At 42.3% G+C, this 19,992-nt stretch overlaps 23 non-coding genes across 23 annotated transcripts; 12 read left to right on the top strand and 11 right to left on the bottom strand.

The window, feature by feature from the left end:
- The first annotated feature begins 492 nt into the window (after positions 1-492).
- On the top strand, positions 493-574 carry trnas-cga (transfer RNA serine (anticodon CGA)). Its single transcript has one exon. It is a non-coding gene; the product is annotated as a tRNA-Ser (tRNA).
- A 1,014-nt stretch (positions 575-1,588) lies between these two features.
- Positions 1,589-1,681, bottom strand: trnai-uau (transfer RNA isoleucine (anticodon UAU)). Its single transcript is given in 2 exon segments — positions 1,589-1,624; positions 1,644-1,681. It is a non-coding gene; the product is annotated as a tRNA-Ile (tRNA).
- Positions 1,682-2,247: 566 nt separating this feature from the next.
- trnas-cga (transfer RNA serine (anticodon CGA)) lies at positions 2,248-2,329 on the top strand. Its single transcript has one exon. It is a non-coding gene; the product is annotated as a tRNA-Ser (tRNA).
- Positions 2,330-3,334: 1,005 nt separating this feature from the next.
- Positions 3,335-3,427, bottom strand: trnai-uau (transfer RNA isoleucine (anticodon UAU)). The gene is given in 2 exon segments: positions 3,335-3,370; positions 3,390-3,427. It is a non-coding gene; the product is annotated as a tRNA-Ile (tRNA).
- A 566-nt stretch (positions 3,428-3,993) lies between these two features.
- trnas-cga (transfer RNA serine (anticodon CGA)) lies at positions 3,994-4,075 on the top strand. Its single transcript has one exon. It is a non-coding gene; the product is annotated as a tRNA-Ser (tRNA).
- Positions 4,076-5,090: 1,015 nt separating this feature from the next.
- Positions 5,091-5,183, bottom strand: trnai-uau (transfer RNA isoleucine (anticodon UAU)). Its single transcript is given in 2 exon segments — positions 5,091-5,126; positions 5,146-5,183. It is a non-coding gene; the product is annotated as a tRNA-Ile (tRNA).
- A 566-nt stretch (positions 5,184-5,749) lies between these two features.
- trnas-cga (transfer RNA serine (anticodon CGA)) lies at positions 5,750-5,831 on the top strand. Its single transcript has one exon. It is a non-coding gene; the product is annotated as a tRNA-Ser (tRNA).
- Positions 5,832-6,846: 1,015 nt separating this feature from the next.
- Positions 6,847-6,939, bottom strand: trnai-uau (transfer RNA isoleucine (anticodon UAU)). The gene is given in 2 exon segments: positions 6,847-6,882; positions 6,902-6,939. It is a non-coding gene; the product is annotated as a tRNA-Ile (tRNA).
- A 566-nt stretch (positions 6,940-7,505) lies between these two features.
- On the top strand, positions 7,506-7,587 carry trnas-cga (transfer RNA serine (anticodon CGA)). The gene has a single exon. It is a non-coding gene; the product is annotated as a tRNA-Ser (tRNA).
- Positions 7,588-8,602: 1,015 nt separating this feature from the next.
- On the bottom strand, positions 8,603-8,695 carry trnai-uau (transfer RNA isoleucine (anticodon UAU)). Its single transcript is given in 2 exon segments — positions 8,603-8,638; positions 8,658-8,695. It is a non-coding gene; the product is annotated as a tRNA-Ile (tRNA).
- Positions 8,696-9,261: 566 nt separating this feature from the next.
- Positions 9,262-9,343, top strand: trnas-cga (transfer RNA serine (anticodon CGA)). Its single transcript has one exon. It is a non-coding gene; the product is annotated as a tRNA-Ser (tRNA).
- Positions 9,344-10,358: 1,015 nt separating this feature from the next.
- Positions 10,359-10,451, bottom strand: trnai-uau (transfer RNA isoleucine (anticodon UAU)). The gene is given in 2 exon segments: positions 10,359-10,394; positions 10,414-10,451. It is a non-coding gene; the product is annotated as a tRNA-Ile (tRNA).
- A 566-nt stretch (positions 10,452-11,017) lies between these two features.
- On the top strand, positions 11,018-11,099 carry trnas-cga (transfer RNA serine (anticodon CGA)). Its single transcript has one exon. It is a non-coding gene; the product is annotated as a tRNA-Ser (tRNA).
- A 1,015-nt stretch (positions 11,100-12,114) lies between these two features.
- trnat-ugu (transfer RNA threonine (anticodon UGU)) lies at positions 12,115-12,207 on the bottom strand. Its single transcript is given in 2 exon segments — positions 12,115-12,150; positions 12,170-12,207. It is a non-coding gene; the product is annotated as a tRNA-Thr (tRNA).
- A 566-nt stretch (positions 12,208-12,773) lies between these two features.
- Positions 12,774-12,855, top strand: trnas-cga (transfer RNA serine (anticodon CGA)). The gene has a single exon. It is a non-coding gene; the product is annotated as a tRNA-Ser (tRNA).
- Positions 12,856-13,870: 1,015 nt separating this feature from the next.
- On the bottom strand, positions 13,871-13,963 carry trnai-uau (transfer RNA isoleucine (anticodon UAU)). The gene is given in 2 exon segments: positions 13,871-13,906; positions 13,926-13,963. It is a non-coding gene; the product is annotated as a tRNA-Ile (tRNA).
- A 566-nt stretch (positions 13,964-14,529) lies between these two features.
- trnas-cga (transfer RNA serine (anticodon CGA)) lies at positions 14,530-14,611 on the top strand. Its single transcript has one exon. It is a non-coding gene; the product is annotated as a tRNA-Ser (tRNA).
- Positions 14,612-15,626: 1,015 nt separating this feature from the next.
- trnai-uau (transfer RNA isoleucine (anticodon UAU)) lies at positions 15,627-15,719 on the bottom strand. Its single transcript is given in 2 exon segments — positions 15,627-15,662; positions 15,682-15,719. It is a non-coding gene; the product is annotated as a tRNA-Ile (tRNA).
- A 566-nt stretch (positions 15,720-16,285) lies between these two features.
- Positions 16,286-16,367, top strand: trnas-cga (transfer RNA serine (anticodon CGA)). The gene has a single exon. It is a non-coding gene; the product is annotated as a tRNA-Ser (tRNA).
- Positions 16,368-17,382: 1,015 nt separating this feature from the next.
- trnai-uau (transfer RNA isoleucine (anticodon UAU)) lies at positions 17,383-17,475 on the bottom strand. Its single transcript is given in 2 exon segments — positions 17,383-17,418; positions 17,438-17,475. It is a non-coding gene; the product is annotated as a tRNA-Ile (tRNA).
- A 566-nt stretch (positions 17,476-18,041) lies between these two features.
- On the top strand, positions 18,042-18,123 carry trnas-cga (transfer RNA serine (anticodon CGA)). Its single transcript has one exon. It is a non-coding gene; the product is annotated as a tRNA-Ser (tRNA).
- A 1,015-nt stretch (positions 18,124-19,138) lies between these two features.
- On the bottom strand, positions 19,139-19,231 carry trnai-uau (transfer RNA isoleucine (anticodon UAU)). The gene is given in 2 exon segments: positions 19,139-19,174; positions 19,194-19,231. It is a non-coding gene; the product is annotated as a tRNA-Ile (tRNA).
- A 566-nt stretch (positions 19,232-19,797) lies between these two features.
- trnas-cga (transfer RNA serine (anticodon CGA)) lies at positions 19,798-19,879 on the top strand. The gene has a single exon. It is a non-coding gene; the product is annotated as a tRNA-Ser (tRNA).
- The last annotated feature ends 113 nt before the right edge of the window (positions 19,880-19,992 follow it).

The following is a 19,992-nucleotide window of genomic DNA, read 5'->3' on the forward strand; positions in this document are numbered from 1 at the left end:
ACAGCGAAAGAAACTGTGTGGTTTCCAGCCTGCATCTCTGCCAATATGTCTCTTATTCCTCTTCCAAATATCTGAACTTAACACATGGAGATCTTGTCCCAAAATAATGAAGCGCATCACGTGGGTGTAATCACAAACCATCATACAGGAGATAAAGTCATTTTTGATATTAACTTTTTAAACATTCACCTATAAAACAGTGCTCTTCAGACTCTCTCCTGGTAGAGATTTCATGACGATGTTAACAGATAATTGAATAAAGATTTTGTATAAAATGTTACTCTTAATATTGAAGCTCCAGGCAAGTTGCTATCTCACCGCTTCGACTGATATTCCTGATGTTTTAGGCTGTTAGGGTATGGGTGTGGGTTTGATCTCCATTTCTGGCCGGATTGTCAACTGTCTCTTGTGGTATGCCCTGGTGATCATAGTTGAAAAGTTGTAGCTGAGATGTGCTATTTCAAACTCTCGGGTTCAACCTTAAGACTTGTTGTAGTCGTGGCCGAGCGGTTAAGGCGATGGACTCGAAATCCATTGGGTTCTTCCCGCGCAGGTTCGAATCCTGCCGACTACGAATACGTTCTGTGGTATCATGGCATTAGCTGAAATGTCAGGTGTTATTGACCTCATCTTCTAGATGGTTTTCAAAAGTTTTCTTCCATCATCAGACGTCCCCCCATCACGCCTTCCGTTTGCTCAATGATAACTATCTCTCTCTCATACATCCAACGTACCCTTCCATCAACCATTCTTCCCTGTCTCTCCCTTTCGTCAATCAACCCAAACATTTCCCTCCATCTCTGTTTCAGATGCCCCTCTTGCCGTGTCTCTTGCTCTACCTCAGGCTGATCCACACGTTCCTTTGAGGTTTGTGACTGCCCTTCTCATACTGCATCTTCCTGCTTCATTTGACCCTCCCTCATGCTTATACCAGCTACCCTTGCTAATTCCACCGACTGCCTTTAGTATGCCGATTCGTTACCTGGATTCATGTCATGTTTTCTGGTCTACTGTCATCATAGTTATATTTCTGCACAAGTCTTACTTTGGCTGCTGTTTAGACCAAATCTTCATGTCCCTCATTCTTCTTTGAATCAGTCCCCAAATGACTCTCCTCCTGATGGAGATTATGGGGTGAAAACTTGACTCAACCTCAGTAATCACCAGTCACATCTGATAATTTAATGTACTGCTTACAGACTCCTTGTACAGGATACTACTCAATAAGAGTTTATTCCAAAGTCTAAGCAAATGTGCCCCTAAGCTCCATAGGATTTATTAAATGTTTATAGTTTACAGAACATACAGTCATAAAATTATTCCATTTATCCTTTATGTCAGTTCTTTGTGTTTTATGACTTAACGCTGCAGTATAGAATACTAAGGGAGCTAATACTCAACAGGTCACAAATCAGCTCTATTTACCTTTTGAACCGGAATCTCCTCTCAGTCCGTATGAACCTCTAGTACATCATATCAGCAGCTAACCCTTAACGCTTCTCATTTCAGCTCACATTGGGGGTGAGCCACACTTTGCAAAACCTCAGTTGGTCACTGAATGACATGTGTCATAAAATAGCCAAAGGTTTGCTCCAGGTGAGGCTTGAACTCACAACCTCGGCATGGCTTCACCTGTACTGCTGCATAAGTACCGCGCGCTAACCGATTGCGCCACTGGAGCTGTTGTAAAGGTGTGAAGCTATGACTTTAAACCACTTTGAATCTTCAATAAACTTGGGACTGGGTAAGCTAATGACAGCGAATGAAACTGTGTGGTTTCCAGCCTGCATTTCTGCCAATATGTCTCTTATTCCTCTTCCAAATATCTGAACTTAACACATGGAGATCTTGTCCCAAAATAATGAAGCGCATCACGTGGGTGTAATCACAAACCATCATACAGGAGATAAAGTCATTTTTGATATTAACTTTTGAAACATTCACCTATAAAACAGTGCTCTTCAGACTCTCTCCTGGTAGAGATTTCATGACGATGTTAACAGATAATTGAATAAAGATTTTGTATAAAATGTTACTCTTAATATTGAAGCTCCAGGCAAGTTGCTATCTCACCGCTTCGACTGATATTCCTGATGTTTTAGGCTGTTAGGGTATGGGTGTGGGTTTGATCTCCATTTCTGGCCGGATTGTCAACTGTCTCTTGTGGTATGCCCTGGTGATCATAGTTGAAAAGTTGTAGCTGAGATGTGCTATTTCAAACTCTTGGGTTCAACCTTAAGACTTGTTGTAGTCGTGGCCGAGTGGTTAAGGCGATGGACTCGAAATCCATTGGGTTCTTCCCGCGCAGGTTCGAATCCTTCCGACTACAAATACGTTCTGTGGTATCATGGCATTAGCTGAAATGTCAGGTGGTATTGACCTCATCTTCTAGATGGTTTTCTTCCATCATCAGACGTCCCCCCATCACGCCTCCCGTTTGCTCAATGATAACTATCTCTCTCTCATTCATCCAACGTACCCTTCCATCAACCATTCTTCCCTGTCTCTCCCTTTCGTCAATCAACCCAAACATTTCCCTCCATCTCTGTTTCAGATGCCCCTCTTGCCGTGTCTCTTGCTCTACCTCAGGCTGATCCACATGTTCCTCTGAGGTTTGTGACTGCCCTTCTCATACTGCATCTTCCTGCTTCATTTGACCCTCCCTCATGCTTATACCAGCTACCCTTGCTAATTCCACCGACTGCCTTTAGTATGCCGATTCGTTACCTGGATTCATGTCATGTTTTCTGGTCTACTGTCATCATAGTTATATTTCTGCACAAGTCTTACTTTGGCTGCTGTTTAGACCAAATCTTCATGTCCCTCATTCTTCTTTGAATCAGTCCCCAAATGACTCTCCTCCTGATGGAGATTATGGGGTGAAAACTTGACTCAACCTCAGTAATCACCAGTCACATCTGATAATTTAATGTACTGCTTACAGACTCCTTGTACAGGATACTACTCAATAACAGTTTATTCCAAAGTCTAAGCAAATGTGCCCCTAAGCTCCATAGGATTTATTAAATGTTTATAGTTTACAGAACATACAGTCATAAAATTATTCCATTTACCCTTTATGTCAGTTCTTTGTGTTTTATGACCTAACGCTGCAGTATAGAATACTAAGGGAGCTAATACTCAACAGGTCACAAATCAGCTCTATTTACCTCTTGAACCGGAATCTCCTCTAAGTCCGTATGAACCTCTAGTACATCATATCAGCAGTTTAACCCTTAATGCTTCTCATTTCAGCTCACTTTGGGGGTGAGCCACACTTTGCAAAACCTCAGTTGGTCACTGAATGACATGTGTCATAAAATAGCCAAAGGTTTGCTCCAGGTGAGGCTCGAACTCACAACCTCGGCATGGCTTCACCTGTACTGCTCTATAAGTACCGCGCGCTAACCGATTGCGCCACTGGAGCTGTTGTAAAGGTGTGAAGCTATGACTTTAAACCACTTTGAATCTTCAATAAACTTGGGACAGGGTAAGCTAATGACAGCGAAAGAAACTGTGTGGTTTCCAGCCTGCATCTCTGCCAATATGTCTCTTATTCCTCTTCCAAATATCTGAACTTAACACATGGAGATCTTGTCCCAAAATAATGAAGCGCATCACGTGGGTGTAATCACAAACCATCATACAGGAGATAAAGTCATTTTTGATATTAACTTTTTAAACATTCACCTATAAAACAGTGCTCTTCAGACTCTCTCCTGGTAGAGATTTCATGACGATGTTAACAGATAATTGAATAAAGATTTTGTATAAAATGTTACTCTTAATATTGAAGCTCCAGGCAAGTTGCTATCTCACCGCTTCGACTGATATTCCTGATGTTTTAGGCTGTTAGGGTATGGGTGTGGGTTTGATCTCCATTTCTGGCCGGATTGTCAACTGTCTCTTGTGGTATGCCCTGGTGATCATAGTTGAAAAGTTGTAGCTGAGATGTGCTATTTCAAACTCTCGGGTTCAACCTTAAGACTTGTTGTAGTCGTGGCCGAGCGGTTAAGGCGATGGACTCGAAATCCATTGGGTTCTTCCCGCGCAGGTTCGAATCCTGCCGACTACGAATACGTTCTGTGGTATCATGGCATTAGCTGAAATGTCAGGTGTTATTGACCTCATCTTCTAGATGGTTTTCAAAAGTTTTCTTCCATCATCAGACGTCCCCCCATCACGCCTTCCGTTTGCTCAATGATAACTATCTCTCTCTCATACATCCAACGTACCCTTCCATCAACCATTCTTCCCTGTCTCTCCCTTTCGTCAATCAACCCAAACATTTCCCTCCATCTCTGTTTCAGATGCCCCTCTTGCCGTGTCTCTTGCTCTACCTCAGGCTGATCCACACGTTCCTCTGAGGTTTGTGACTGCCCTTCTCATACTGCATCTTCCTGCTTCATTTGACCCTCCCTCATGCTTATACCAGCTACCCTTGCTAATTCCACCGACTGCCTTTAGTATGCCGATTCGTTACCTGGATTCATGTCATGTTTTCTGGTCTACTGTCATCATAGTTATATTTCTGCACAAGTCTTACTTTGGCTGCTGTTTAGACCAAATCTTCATGTCCCTCATTCTTCTTTGAATCAGTCCCCAACTGACTCTCCTCCTGATGGAGATTATGGGGTGAAAACTTGACTCAACCTCAGTAATCACCAATCACATCTGATAATTTAATGTACTGCTTACAGACTCCTTGTACAGGATACTACTCAATAACAGTTTATTCCAAAGTCTAAGCAAATGTGCCCCTAAGCTCCATAGGATTTACTAAATGTTTATAGTTTACGGAACATACAGTCATAAAATTGTTCCATTTACCCTTTATGTCAGTTCTTTGTGTTTTATGACCTAATGCTGCAGTATAGAATACTAAGGGAGCTAATACTCAACAGGTCACAAATCAGCTCTATTTACCTTTTGAACCGGAATCTCCTCTCAGTCCGTATGAACCTCTAGTACATCATATCAGCAGTTTAACCCTTAACGCTTCTCATTTCAGCTCACATTGGGGGTGAGCCACACTTTGCAAAACCTCAGTTGGTCACTGAATGACATGTGTCATAAAATAGCCAAAGGTTTGCTCCAGGTGAGGCTCGAACTCACAACCTCGGCATGGCTTCACCTGTACTGCTCTATAAGTACCGCGCGCTAACCGATTGCGCCACTGGAGCTGTTGTAAAGGTGTGAAGCTATGACTTTAAACCACTTTGAATCTTCAATAAACTTGGGACAGGGTAAGCTAATGACAGCGAAAGAAACTGTGTGGTTTCCAGCCTGCATCTCTGCCAATATGTCTCTTATTCCTCTTCCAAATATCTGAACTTAACACATGGAGATCTTGTCCCAAAATAATGAAGCGCATCACGTGGGTGTAATCACAAACCATCATACAGGAGATAAAGTCATTTTTGATATTAACTTTTTAAACATTCACCTATAAAACAGTGCTCTTCAGACTCTCTCCTGGTAGAGATTTCATGACGATGTTAACAGATAATTGAATAAAGATTTTGTATAAAATGTTACTCTTAATATTGAAGCTCCAGGCAAGTTGCTATCTCACCGCTTCGACTGATATTCCTGATGTTTTAGGCTGTTAGGGTATGGGTGTGGGTTTGATCTCCATTTCTGGCCGGATTGTCAACTGTCTCTTGTGGTATGCCCTGGTGATCGTAGTTGAAAAGTTGTAGCTGAGATGTGCTATTTCAAACTCTCGGGTTCAACCTTAAGACTTGTTGTAGTCGTGGCCGAGCGGTTAAGGCGATGGACTCGAAATCCATTGGGTTCTTCCCGCGCAGGTTCGAATCCTGCCGACTACGAATACGTTCTGTGGTATCATGGCATTAGCTGAAATGTCTGGTGTTATTGACCTCATCTTCTAGATGGTTTTCAAAAGTTTTCTTCCATCATCAGACGTCCCCCCATCACGCCTTCCGTTTGCTCAATGATAACTATCTCTCTCTCATACATCCAACGTACCCTTCCATCAACCATTCTTCCCTGTCTCTCCCTTTCGTCAATCAACCCAAACATTTCCCTCCATCTCTGTTTCAGATGCCCCTCTTGCCGTGTCTCTTGCTCTACCTCAGGCTGATCCACACGTTCCTCTGAGGTTTGTGACTGCCCTTCTCATACTGCATCTTCCTGCTTCATTTGACCCTCCCTCATGCTTATACCAGCTACCCTTGCTAATTCCACCGACTGCCTTTAGTATGCCGATTCGTTACCTGGATTCATGTCATGTTTTCTGGTCTACTGTCATCATAGTTATATTTCTGCACAAGTCTTACTTTGGCTGCTGTTTAGACCAAATCTTCATGTCCCTCATTCTTCTTTGAATCAGTCCCCAAATGACTCTCCTCCTGATGGAGATTATGGGGTGAAAACTTGACTCAACCTCAGTAATCACCAATCACATCTGATAATTTAATGTACTGCTTACAGACTCCTTGTACAGGATACTACTCAATAACAGTTTATTCCAAAGTCTAAGCAAATGTGCCCCTAAGCTCCATAGGATTTATTAAATGTTTATAGTTTACGGAACATACAGTCATAAAATTGTTCCATTTACCCTTTATGTCAGTTCTTTGTGTTTTATGACCTAACGCTGCAGTATAGAATACTAAGGGAGCTAATACTCAACAGGTCACAAATCAGCTCTATTTACCTTTTGAACCGGAATCTCCTCTCAGTCCGTATGAACCTCTAGTACATCATATCAGCAGTTTAACCCTTAACGCTTCTCATTTCAGCTCACATTGGGGGTGAGCCACACTTTGCAAAACCTCAGTTGGTCACTGAATGACATGTGTCATAAAATAGCCAAAGGTTTGCTCCAGGTGAGGCTCGAACTCACAACCTCGGCATGGCTTCACCTGTACTGCTGTATAAGTACCGCGCGCTAACCGATTGCGCCACTGGAGCTGTTGTAAAGGTGTGAAGCTATGACTTTAAACCACTTTGAATCTTCAATAAACTTGGGACTGGGTAAGCTAATGACAGCGAATGAAACTGTGTGGTTTCCAGCCTGCATCTCTGCCAATATGTCTCTTATTCCTCTTCCAAATATCTGAACTTAACACATGGAGATCTTGTCCCAAAATAATGAAGCGCATCACGTGGGTGTAATCACAAACCATCATACAGGAGATAAAGTCATTTTTGATATTAACTTTTGAAACATTCACCTATAAAACAGTGCTCTTCAGACTCTCTCCTGGTAGAGATTTCATGACGATGTTAACAGATAATTGAATAAAGATTTTGTATAAAATGTTACTCTTAATATTGAAGCTCCAGGCAAGTTGCTATCTCACCGCTTCGACTGATATTCCTGATGTTTTAGGCTGTTAGGGTATGGGTGTGGGTTTGATCTCCATTTCTGGCCGGATTGTCAACTGTCTCTTGTGGTATGCCCTGGTGATCATAGTTGAAAAGTTGTAGCTGAGATGTGCTATTTCAAACTCTTGGGTTCAACCTTAAGACTTGTTGTAGTCGTGGCCGAGTGGTTAAGGCGATGGACTCGAAATCCATTGGGTTCTTCCCGTGCAGGTTCGAATCCTGCCGACTGCGAATACGTTCTGTGGTATCATGTCATTAGCTGAAATGTCTGGTGGTATTGACCTCATCTTCTAGATGGTTTTCAAAAGTTTTCTTCCATCATCAGACGTCCCCCCATCACGCCTTCCGTTTGCTCAATGATAACTATCTCTCTCTCATACATCCAACGTACCCTTCCATCAACCATTCTTCCCTGTCTCTCCCTTTCGTCAATCAACCCAAACATTTCCCTCCATCTCTGTTTCAGATGCCCCTCTTGCCGTGTCTCTTGCTCTACCTCAGGCTGATCCACACGTTCCTCTGAGGTTTGTGACTGCCCTTCTCATACTGCATCTTCCTGCTTCATTTGACCCTCCCTCATGCTTATACCAGCTACCCTTGCTAATTCCACCGACTGCCTTTAGTATGCCGATTCGTTACCTGGATTCATGTCATGTTTTCTGGTCTACTGTCATCATAGTTATATTTCTGCACAAGTCTTACTTTGGCTGCTGTTTAGACCAAATCTTCATGTCCCTCATTCTTCTTTGAATCAGTCCCCAAATGACTCTCCTCCTGATGGAGATTATGGGGTGAAAACTTGACTCAACCTCAGTAATCACCAATCACATCTGATAATTTAATGTACTGCTTACAGACTCCTTGTACAGGATACTACTCAATAACAGTTTATTCCAAAGTCTAAGCAAATGTGCCCCTAAGCTCCATAGGATTTATTAAATGTTTATAGTTTACGGAACATACAGTCATAAAATTGTTCCATTTACCCTTTATGTCAGTTCTTTGTGTTTTATGACCTAACGCTGCAGTATAGAATACTAAGGGAGCTAATACTCAACAGGTCACAAATCAGCTCTATTTACCTTTTGAACCGGAATCTCCTCTCAGTCCGTATGAACCTCTAGTACATCATATCAGCAGTTTAACCCTTAACGCTTCTCATTTCAGCTCACATTGGGGGTGAGCCACACTTTGCAAAACCTCAGTTGGTCACTGAATGACATGTGTCATAAAATAGCCAAAGGTTTGCTCCAGGTGAGGCTCGAACTCAGAACCTCGGCGTGGCTTCACCTGTACTGCTGTATAAGTACCGCGCGCTAACCGATTGCGCCACTGGAGCTGTTGTAAAGGTGTGAAGCTATGACTTTAAACCACTTTGAATCTTCAATAAACTTGGGACTGGGTAAGCTAATGACAGCGAATGAAACTGTGTGGTTTCCAGCCTGCATCTCTGCCAATATGTCTCTTATTCCTCTTCCAAATATCTGAACTTAACACATGGAGATCTTGTCCCAAAATAATGAAGCGCATCACGTGGGTGTAATCACAAACCATCATACAGGAGATAAAGTCATTTTTGATATTAACTTTTTAAACATTCACCTATAAAACAGTGCTCTTCAGACTCTCTTCTGGTAGAGATTTCATGACGATGTTAACAGATAATTGAATAAAGATTTTGTATAAAATGTTACTCTTAATATTGAAGCTCCAGGCAAGTTGCTATCTCACCGCTTCGACTGATATTCCTGATGTTTTAGGCTGTTAGGGTATGGGTGTGGGTTTGATCTCCATTTCTGGCCGGATTGTCAACTGTCTCTTGTGGTATGCCCTGGTGATCATAGTTGAAAAGTTGTAGCTGAGATGTGCTATTTCAAACTCTCGGGTTCAACCTTAAGACTTGTTGTAGTCGTGGCCGAGCGGTTAAGGCGATGGACTCGAAATCCATTGGGTTCTTCCCGCGCAGGATCGAATCCTGCCGACTACGAATACGTTCTGTGGTATCATGGCATTAGCTGAAATGTCAGGTGTTATTGACCTCATCTTCTAGATGGTTTTCAAAAGTTTTCTTCCATCATCAGACGTCCCCCCATCACGCCTTCCGTTTGCTCAATGATAACTATCTCTCTCTCATACATCCAACGTACCCTTCCATCAACCATTCTTCCCTGTCTCTCCCTTTCGTCAATCAACCCAAACATTTCCCTCCATCTCTGTTTCAGATGCCCCTCTTGCCGTGTCTCTTGCTCTACCTCAGGCTGATCCACACGTTCCTCTGAGGTTTGTGACTGCCCTTCTCATACTGCATCTTCCTGCTTCATTTGACCCTCCCTCATGCTTATACCAGCTACCCTTGCTAATTCCACCGACTGCCTTTAGTATGCCGATTCGTTACCTGGATTCATGTCATGTTTTCTGGTCTACTGTCATCATAGTTATATTTCTGCACAAGTCTTACTTTGGCTGCTGTTTAGACCAAATCTTCATGTCCCTCATTCTTCTTTGAATCAGTCCCCAAATGACTCTCCTCCTGATGGAGATTATGGGGTGAAAACTTGACTCAACCTCAGTAATCACCAATCACATCTGATAATTTAATGTACTGCTTACAGACTCCTTGTACAGGATACTACTCAATAACAGTTTATTCCAAAGTCTAAGCAAATGTGCCCCTAAGCTCCATAGGATTTATTAAATGTTTATAGTTTACGGAACATACAGTCATAAAATTGTTCCATTTACCCTTTATGTCAGTTCTTTGTGTTTTATGACCTAACGCTGCAGTATAGAATACTAAGGGAGCTAATACTCAACAGGTCACAAATCAGCTCTATTTACCTTTTGAACCGGAATCTCCTCTCAGTCCGTATGAACCTCTAGTACATCATATCAGCAGTTTAACCCTTAACGCTTCTCATTTCAGCTCACATTGGGGGTGAGCCACACTTTGCAAAACCTCAGTTGGTCACTGAATGACATGTGTCATAAAATAGCCAAAGGTTTGCTCCAGGTGAGGCTCGAACTCACAACCTCGGCATGGCTTCACCTGTACTGCTGTATAAGTACCGCGCGCTAACCGATTGCGCCACTGGAGCTGTTGTAAAGGTGTGAAGCTATGACTTTAAACCACTTTGAATCTTCAATAAACTTGGGACTGGGTAAGCTAATGACAGCGAATGAAACTGTGTGGTTTCCAGCCTGCATCTCTGCCAATATGTCTCTTATTCCTCTTCCAAATATCTGAACTTAACACATGGAGATCTTGTCCCAAAATAATGAAGCGCATCACGTGGGTGTAATCACAAACCATCATACAGGAGATAAAGTCATTTTTGATATTAACTTTTGAAACATTCACCTATAAAACAGTGCTCTTCAGACTCTCTTCTGGTAGAGATTTCATGACGATGTTAACAGATAATTGAATAAAGATTTTGTATAAAATGTTACTCTTAATATTGAAGCTCCAGGCAAGTTGCTATCTCACCGCTTCGACTGATATTCCTGATGTTTTAGGCTGTTAGGGTATGGGTGTGGGTTTGATCTCCATTTCTGGCCGGATTGTCAACTGTCTCTTGTGGTATGCCCTGGTGATCATAGTTGAAAAGTTGTAGCTGAGATGTGCTATTTCAAACTCTCGGGTTCAACCTTAAGACTTGTTGTAGTCGTGGCCGAGTGGTTAAGGCGATGGACTCGAAATCCATTGGGTTCTTCCCGCGCAGGTTCGAATCCTGCCGACTACGAATACGTTCTGTGGTATCATGGCATTAGCTGAAATGTCAGGTGTTATTGACCTCATCTTCTAGATGGTTTTCAAAAGTTTTCTTCCATCATCAGACGTCCCCCCATCACGCCTTCCGTTTGCTCAATGATAACTATCTCTCTCTCATACATCCAACGTACCCTTCCATCAACCATTCTTCCCTGTCTCTCCCTTTCGTCAATCAACCCAAACATTTCCCTCCATCTCTGTTTCAGATGCCCCTCTTGCCGTGTCTCTTGCTCTACCTCAGGCTGATCCACACGTTCCTCTGAGGTTTGTGACTGCCCTTCTCATACTGCATCTTCCTGCTTCATTTGACCCTCCCTCATGCTTATACCAGCTACCCTTGCTAATTCCACCGACTGCCTTTAGTATGCCGATTCGTTACCTGGATTCATGTCATGTTTTCTGGTCTACTGTCATCATAGTTATATTTCTGCACAAGTCTTACTTTGGCTGCTGTTTAGACCAAATCTTCATGTCTCTCATTCTTCTTTGAATCAGTCCCCAAATGACTCTCCTCCTGATGGAGATTATGGGGTGAAAACTTGACTCAACCTCAGTAATCACCAATCACATCTGATAATTTAATGTACTGCTTACAGACTCCTTGTACAGGATACTACTCAATAACAGTTTATTCCAAAGTCTAAGCAAATGTGCCCCTAAGCTCCATAGGATTTATTAAATGTTTATAGTTTACGGAACATACAGTCATAAAATTGTTCCATTTACCCTTTATGTCAGTTCTTTGTGTTTTATGACCTAACGCTGCAGTATAGAATACTAAGGGAGCTAATACTCAACAGGTCACAAATCAGCTCTATTTACCTTTTGAACCGGAATCTCCTCTCAGTCCGTATGAACCTCTAGTACATCATATCAGCAGTTTAACCCTTAACGCTTCTCATTTCAGCTCACATTGGGGGTGAGCCACACTTTGCAAAACCTCAGTTGGTCACTGAATGACATGTGTCATAAAATAGCCAAAGGTTTGCTCCAGGTGAGGCTCGAACTCACAACCTCGGCATGGCTTCACCTGTACTGCTGTACAAGTACCGCGCGCTAACCGATTGCTCCACTGGAGCTGTTGTAAAGGTGTGAAGCTATGACTTTAAACCACTTTGAATCTTCAATAAACTTGGGACTGGGTAAGCTAATGACAGCGAATGAAACTGTGTGGTTTCCAGCCTGCATCTCTGCCAATATGTCTCTTATTCCTCTTCCAAATATCTGAACTTAACACATGGAGATCTTGTCCCAAAATAATGAAGCGCATCACGTGGGTGTAATCACAAACCATCATACAGGAGATAAAGTCATTTTTGATATTAACTTTTGAAACATTCACCTATAAAACAGTGCTCTTCAGACTCTCTCCTGGTAGAGATTTCATGACGATGTTAACAGATAATTGAATAAAGATTTTGTATAAAATGTTACTCTTAATATTGAAGCTCCAGGCAAGTTGCAATCTCACCGCTTCGACTGATATTCCTGATGTTTTAGGCTGTTAGGGTATGGGTGTGGGTTTGATCTCCATTTCTGGCCGGATTGTCAACTGTCTCTTGTGGTATGCCCTGGTGATCATAGTTGAAAAGTTGTAGCTGAGATGTGCTATTTCAAACTCTTGGGTTCAACCTTAAGACTTGTTGTAGTCGTGGCCGAGTGGTTAAGGCGATGGACTCGAAATCCATTGGGTTCTTCCCGCGCAGGTTCGAATCCTGCCGACTGCGAATACGTTCTGTGGTATCATGTCATTAGCTGAAATGTCTGGTGGTATTGACCTCATCTTCTAGATGGTTTTCCAAAGTTTTCTTCCATCATCAGACGTCCCCCCATCACGCCTTCCGTTTGCTCAATGATAACTATCTCTCTCTCATTCATCCAACGTACCCTTCCATCAACCATTCTTCCCTGTCTCTCCCTTTCGTCAATCAACCCAAACATTTCCCTCCATCTCTGTTTCAGATGCCTCTCTTGCCGTGTCTCTTGCTCTACCTCAGGCCGATCCACACGTTCCTCTGAGGTTTGTGACTGCCCTTCTCATACTGCATCTTCCTGCTTCATTTGACCCTCCCTCATGCTTATACCAGCTACCCTTGCTAATTCCACCGACTGCCTTTAGTATGCCGATTCGTTACCTGGATTCATGTCATGTTTTCTGGTCTACTGTCATCATAGTTATATTTCTGCACAAGTCTTACTTTGGCTGCTGTTTAGACCAAATCTTCATGTCCCTCATTCTTCTTTGAATCAGTCCCCAAATGACTCTCCTCCTGATGGAGATTATGGGGTGAAAACTTGACTCAAGCTCAGTAATCACCAGTCACATCTGATAATTTAATGTACTGCTTACAGACTCCTTGTACAGGATACTACTCAATAACAGTTTATTCCAAAGTCTAAGCAAATGTGCCCCTAAGCTCCATAGGATTTATTAAATGTTTATAGTTTACAGAACATACAGTCATAAAATTATTCCATTTACCCTTTATGTCAGTTCTTTGTGTTTTATGACCTAACGCTGCAGTATAGAATACTAAGGGAGCTAATACTCAACAGGTCACAAATCAGCTCTATTTACCTTTTGAACCGGAATCTCCTCTCAGTCCGTATGAACCTCTAGTACATCATATCAGCAGTTTAACCCTTAACGCTTCTCATTTCAGCTCACATTGGGGGTGAGCCACACTTTGCAAAACCTCAGTTGGTCACTGAATGACATGTGTCATAAAATAGCCAAAGGATTGCTCCAGGTGAGGCTCGAACTCACAACCTCGGCATGGCTTCACCTGTACTGCTGTATAAGTACCGCGCGCTAACCGATTGCGCCACTGGAGCTGTTGTAAAGGTGTGAAGCTATGACTTTAAACCACTTTGAATCTTCAATAAACTTGGGACTGGGTAAGCTAATGACAGCGAATGAAACTGTGTGGTTTCCAGCCTGCATCTCTGCCAATATGTCTCTTATTCCTCTTCCAAATATCTGAACTTAACACATGGAGATCTTGTCCCAAAATAATGAAGCGCATCACGTGGGTGTAATCACAAACCATCATACAGGAGATAAAGTCATTTTTGATATTAACTTTTGAAACATTCACCTATAAAACAGTGCTCTTCAGACTCTCTCCTGGTAGAGATTTCATGACGATGTTAACAGATAATTGAATAAAGATTTTGTATAAAATGTTACTCTTAATATTGAAGCTCCAGGCAAGTTGCAATCTCATCGCTTCGACTGATATTCCTGATGTTTTAGGCTGTTAGGGTATGGGTGTGGGTTTGATCTCCATTTCTGGCCGGATTGTCAACTGTCTCTTGTGGTATGCCCTGGTGATCATAGTTGAAAAGTTGTAGCTGAGATGTGCTATTTCAAACTCTTGGGTTCAACCTTAAGACTTGTTGTAGTCGTGGCCGAGTGGTTAAGGCGATGGACTCGAAATCCATTGGGTTCTTCCCGTGCAGGTTCGAATCCTGCCGACTGCGAATACGTTCTGTGGTATCATGTCATTAGCTGAAATGTCTGGTGGTATTGACCTCATCTTCTAGATGGTTTTCCAAAGTTTTCTTCCATCATCAGACGTCCCCCCATCACGCCTTCCGTTTGCTCAATGATAACTATCTCTCTCTCATTCATCCAACGTACCCTTCCATCAACCATTCTTCCCTGTCTCTCCCTTTCGTCAATCAACACAAACATTTCCCTCCATCTCTGTTTCAGATGCCTCTCTTGCCGTGTCTCTTGCTCTACCTCAGGCCGATCCACACGTTCCTCTGAGGTTTGTGACTGCCCTTCTCATACTGCATCTTCCTGCTTCATTTGACCCTCCCTCATGCTTATACCAGCTACCCTTGCTAATTCCACCGACTGCCTTTAGTATGCCGATTCATTACCTGGATTCATGTCATGTTTTCTGGTCTACTGTCATCATAGTTATATTTCTGCACAAGTCTTACTTTGGCTGCTGTTTAGACCAAATCTTCATGTCCCTCATTCTTCTTTGAATCAGTCCCCAAATGACTCTCCTCCTGATGGAGATTATGGGGTGAAAACTTGACTCAACCTCAGTAATCACCAGTCACATCTGATAATTTAATGTACTGCTTACAGACTCCTTGTACAGGATACTACTCAATAACAGTTTATTCCAAAGTCTAAGCAAATGTGCCCCTAATCTCCATAGGATTTATTAAATGTTTATAGTTTACAGAACATACAGTCATAAAATTATTCCATTTACCCTTTATGTCAGTTCTTTGTGTTTTATGACCTAACGCTGCAGTATAGAATACTAAGGGAGCTAATACTCAACAGGTCACAAATCAGCTCTATTTACCTTTTGAACCGGAATCTCCTCTCAGTCCGTATGAACCTCTAGTACATCATATCAGCAGTTTAACCCTTAACGCTTCTCATTTCAGCTCACATTGGGGGTGAGCCACACTTTGCAAAACCTCAGTTGGTCACTGAATGACATGTGTCATAAAATAGCCAAAGGTTTGCTCCAGGTGAGGCTCAAACTCACAACCTCGGCATGGCTTCACCTGTACTGCTGTATAAGTACCGCGCGCTAACCGATTGCACCACTGGAGCTGTTGTAAAGGTGTGAAGCTATGACTTTAAACCACTTTGAATCTTCAATAAACTTGGGACTCGGAAAGCTAATGACAGCGAATGAAACTGTGTGGTTTCCAGCCTGCATCTCTGCCAATATGTCTCTTATTCCTCTTCCAAATATCTGAACTTAACACATGGAGATCTTGTCCCAGAATAATGAAGCGCATCACGTGGGTGTAATCACAAACCATCATACAGGAGATAAAGTCATTTTTGATATTAACTTTTGAAACATTCACCTATAAAACAGTGCTCTTCAGACTCTCTCCTGGTAGAGATTTCATGACGATGTTAACAGATAATTGAATAAAGATTTTGTATAAAATGTTACTCTTAATATTGAAGCTCCAGGCAAGTTGCAATCTCACCGCTTCGACTGATATTCCTGATGTTTTAGGCTGTTAGGGTATGGGTGTGGGTTTGATCTCCATTTCTGGCCGGATTGTCAACTGTCTCTTGTGGTATGCCCTGGTGATCATAGTTGAAAAGTTGTAGCTGAGATGTGCTATTTCAAACTCTTGGGTTCAACCTTAAGACTTGTTGTAGTCGTGGCCGAGTGGTTAAGGCGATGGACTCGAAATCCATTGGGTTCTTCCCGCGCAGGTTCGAATCCTGCCAACTGCGAATACGTTCTGTGGTATCATGTCATTAGCTGAAATGTCTGGTGGTATTGACCTCATCTTCTAGATGGTTTTCCAAAGTTTTTTTCCATCATCAGACGTCCCCCCATCACGCCTTCCGTTTGCTCAATGATAACTATCTCTCTCTCATTTATCCAACGTACCCTTCCATCAACCATTCTTCCCTGTCTCTCCCTTTCGTCAATCAACCCAAATATTTCCCTCCATCTCTGTTTCAGATGCCTCTCTTGCCGTGTCTCTTGCTCTACCTCAGGCTGATCCACACGTTCCTCTGAGGTTTGTGACTGCCCTTCTCATACTGCATCTTCCTGCTTCATTTGACCCTCCCTCATGCTTATACCAGCTACCCTTGCTAATTCCACCGACTGCCTTTAGTATGCCGATTCGTTACCTGGATTCATGTCATGTTTTCTGGTCTACTGTCATCATAGTTATATTTCTGCACAAGTCTTACTTTGGCTGCTGTTTAGACCAAATCTTCATGTCCCTCATTCTTCTTTGAATCAGTCCCCAAATGACTCTCCTCCTGATGGAGATTATGGGGTGAAAACTTGACTCAAGCTCAGTAATCACCAGTCACATCTGATAATTTAATGTACTGCTTACAGACTCCTTGTACAGGATACTACTCAATAACAGTTTATTCCAAAGTCTAAGCAAATGTGCCCCTAAGCTCCATAGGATTTATTAAATGTTTATAGTTTACAGAACATACAGTCATAAAATTATTCCATTTACCCTTTATGTCAGTTCTTTGTGTTTTATGACCTAACGCTGCAGTATAGAATACTAAGGGAGCTAATACTCAACAGGTCACAAATCAGCTCTATTTACCTTTTGAACCGGAATCTCCTCTCAGTCCGTATGAACCTCTAGTACATCATATCAGCAGTTTAACCCTTAACGCTTCTCATTTCAGCTCACATTGGGGGTGAGCCACACTTTGCAAAACCTCAGTTGGTCACTGAATGACATGTGTCATAAAATAGCCAAAGGATTGCTCCAGGTGAGGCTCGAACTCACAACCTCGGCATGGCTTCACCTGTACTGCTGTATAAGTACCGCGCGCTAACCGATTGCGCCACTGGAGCTGTTGTAAAGGTGTGAAGCTATGACTTTAAACCACTTTGAATCTTCAATAAACTTGGGACTGGGTAAGCTAATGACAGCGAATGAAACTGTGTGGTTTCCAGCCTGCATCTCTGCCAATATGTCTCTTATTCCTCTTCCAAATATCTGAACTTAACACATGGAGATCTTGTCCCAAAATAATGAAGCGCATCACGTGGGTGTACTCACAAACCATCATACAGGAGATAAAGTCATTTTTGATATTAACTTTTGAAACATTCACCTATAAAACAGTGCTCTTCAGACTCTCTCCTGGTAGAGATTTCATGACGATGTTAACAGATAATTGAATAAAGATTTTGTATAAAATGTTACTCTTAATATTGAAGCTCCAGGCAAGTTGCAATCTCATCGCTTCGACTGATATTCCTGATGTTTTAGGCTGTTAGGGTATGGGTGTGAGTTTGATCTCCATTTCTGGCCGGATTGTCAACTGTCTCTTGTGGTATGCCCTGGTGATCATAGTTGAAAAGTTGTAGCTGAGATGTGCTATTTCAAACTCTTGGGTTCAACCTTAAGACTTGTTGTAGTCGTGGCCGAGTGGTTAAGGCGATGGACTCGAAATCCATTGGGTTCTTCCCGCGCAGGTTCGAATCCTGCCAACTGCGAATACGTTCTGTGGTATCATGTCATTAGCTGAAATGTCTGGTGGTATTGACCTCATCTTCTAGATGGTTTTCCAAAGTTTTTTTCCATCATCAGACGTCCCCCCATCACGCCTTCCGTTTGCTCAATGATAACTATCTCTCTCTCATTTATCCAACGTACCCTTCCATCAACCATTCTTCCCTGTCTCTCCCTTTCGTCAATCAACCCAAATATTTCCCTCCATCTCTGTTTCAGATGCCTCTCTTGCCGTGTCTCTTGCTCTACCTCAGGCTGATCCACACGTTCCTCTGAGGTTTGTGACTGCCCTTCTCATACTGCATCTTCCTGCTTCATTTGACCCTCCCTCATGCTTATACCAGCTACCCTTGCTAATTCCACCGACTGCCTTTAGTATGCCGATTCGTTACCTGGATTCATGTCATGTTTTCTGGTCTACTGTCATCATAGTTATATTTCTGCACAAGTCTTACTTTGGCTGCTGTTTAGACCAAATCTTCATGTCCCTCATTCTTCTTTGAATCAGTCCCCAAATGACTCTCCTCCTGATGGAGATTATGGGGTGAAAACTTGACTCAAGCTCAGTAATCACCAGTCACATCTGATAATTTAATGTACTGCTTACAGACTCCTTGTACAGGATACTACTCAATAACAGTTTATTCCAAAGTCTAAGCAAATGTGCCCCTAAGCTCCATAGGATTTATTAAATGTTTATAGTTTACAGAACATACAGTCATAAAATTATTCCATTTACCCTTTATGTCAGTTCTTTGTGTTTTATGACCTAACGCTGCAGTATAGAATACTAAGGGAGCTAATACTCAACAGGTCACAAATCAGCTCTATTTACCTTTTGAACCGGAATCTCCTCTCAGTCCGTATGAACCTCTAGTACATCATATCAGCAGTTTAACCCTTAACGCTTCTCATTTCAGCTCACATTGGGGGTGAGCCACACTTTGCAAAACCTCAGTTGGTCACTGAATGACATGTGTCATAAAATAGCCAAAGGATTGCTCCAGGTGAGGCTCGAACTCACAACCTCGGCATGGCTTCACCTGTACTGCTGTATAAGTACCGCGCGCTAACCGATTGCGCCACTGGAGCTGTTGTAAAGGTGTGAAGCTATGACTTTAAACCACTTTGAATCTTCAATAAACTTGGGACTGGGTAAGCTAATGACAGCGAATGAAACTGTGTGGTTTCCAGCCTGCATCTCTGCCAATATGTCTCTTATTCCTCTTCCAAATATCTGAACTTAACACATGGAGATCTTGTCCCAAAATAATGAAGCGCATCACGTGGGTGTACTCACAAACCATCATACAGGAGATAAAGTCATTTTTGATATTAACTTTTGAAACATTCACCTATAAAACAGTGCTCTTCAGACTCTCTCCTGGTAGAGATTTCATGACGATGTTAACAGATAATTGAATAAAGATTTTGTATAAAATGTTACTCTTAATATTGAAGCTCCAGGCAAGTTGCAATCTCATCGCTTCGACTGATATTCCTGATGTTTTAGGCTGTTAGGGTATGGGTGTGAGTTTGATCTCCATTTCTGGCCGGATTGTCAACTGTCTCTTGTGGTATGCCCTGGTGATCATAGTTGAAAAGTTGTAGCTGAGATGTGCTATTTCAAACTCTTGGGTTCAACCTTAAGACTTGTTGTAGTCGTGGCCGAGTGGTTAAGGCGATGGACTCGAAATCCATTGGGTTCTTCCCGTGCAGGTTCGAATCCTGCCGACTGCGAATACGTTCTGTGGTATCATGTCATTAGCTGAAATGTCTGGTGGTATTGACCTCATCTTCTAGATGGTTTTCCAAAGTTTTCTTCCATCATCAGACGTCCCCCCATCACGCCT

Source organism: Hoplias malabaricus, chromosome 7 (genome assembly GCF_029633855.1).
Source record: "Hoplias malabaricus isolate fHopMal1 chromosome 7, fHopMal1.hap1, whole genome shotgun sequence".
Taxonomy (NCBI): Eukaryota; Metazoa; Chordata; class Actinopteri; order Characiformes; family Erythrinidae; genus Hoplias; species Hoplias malabaricus.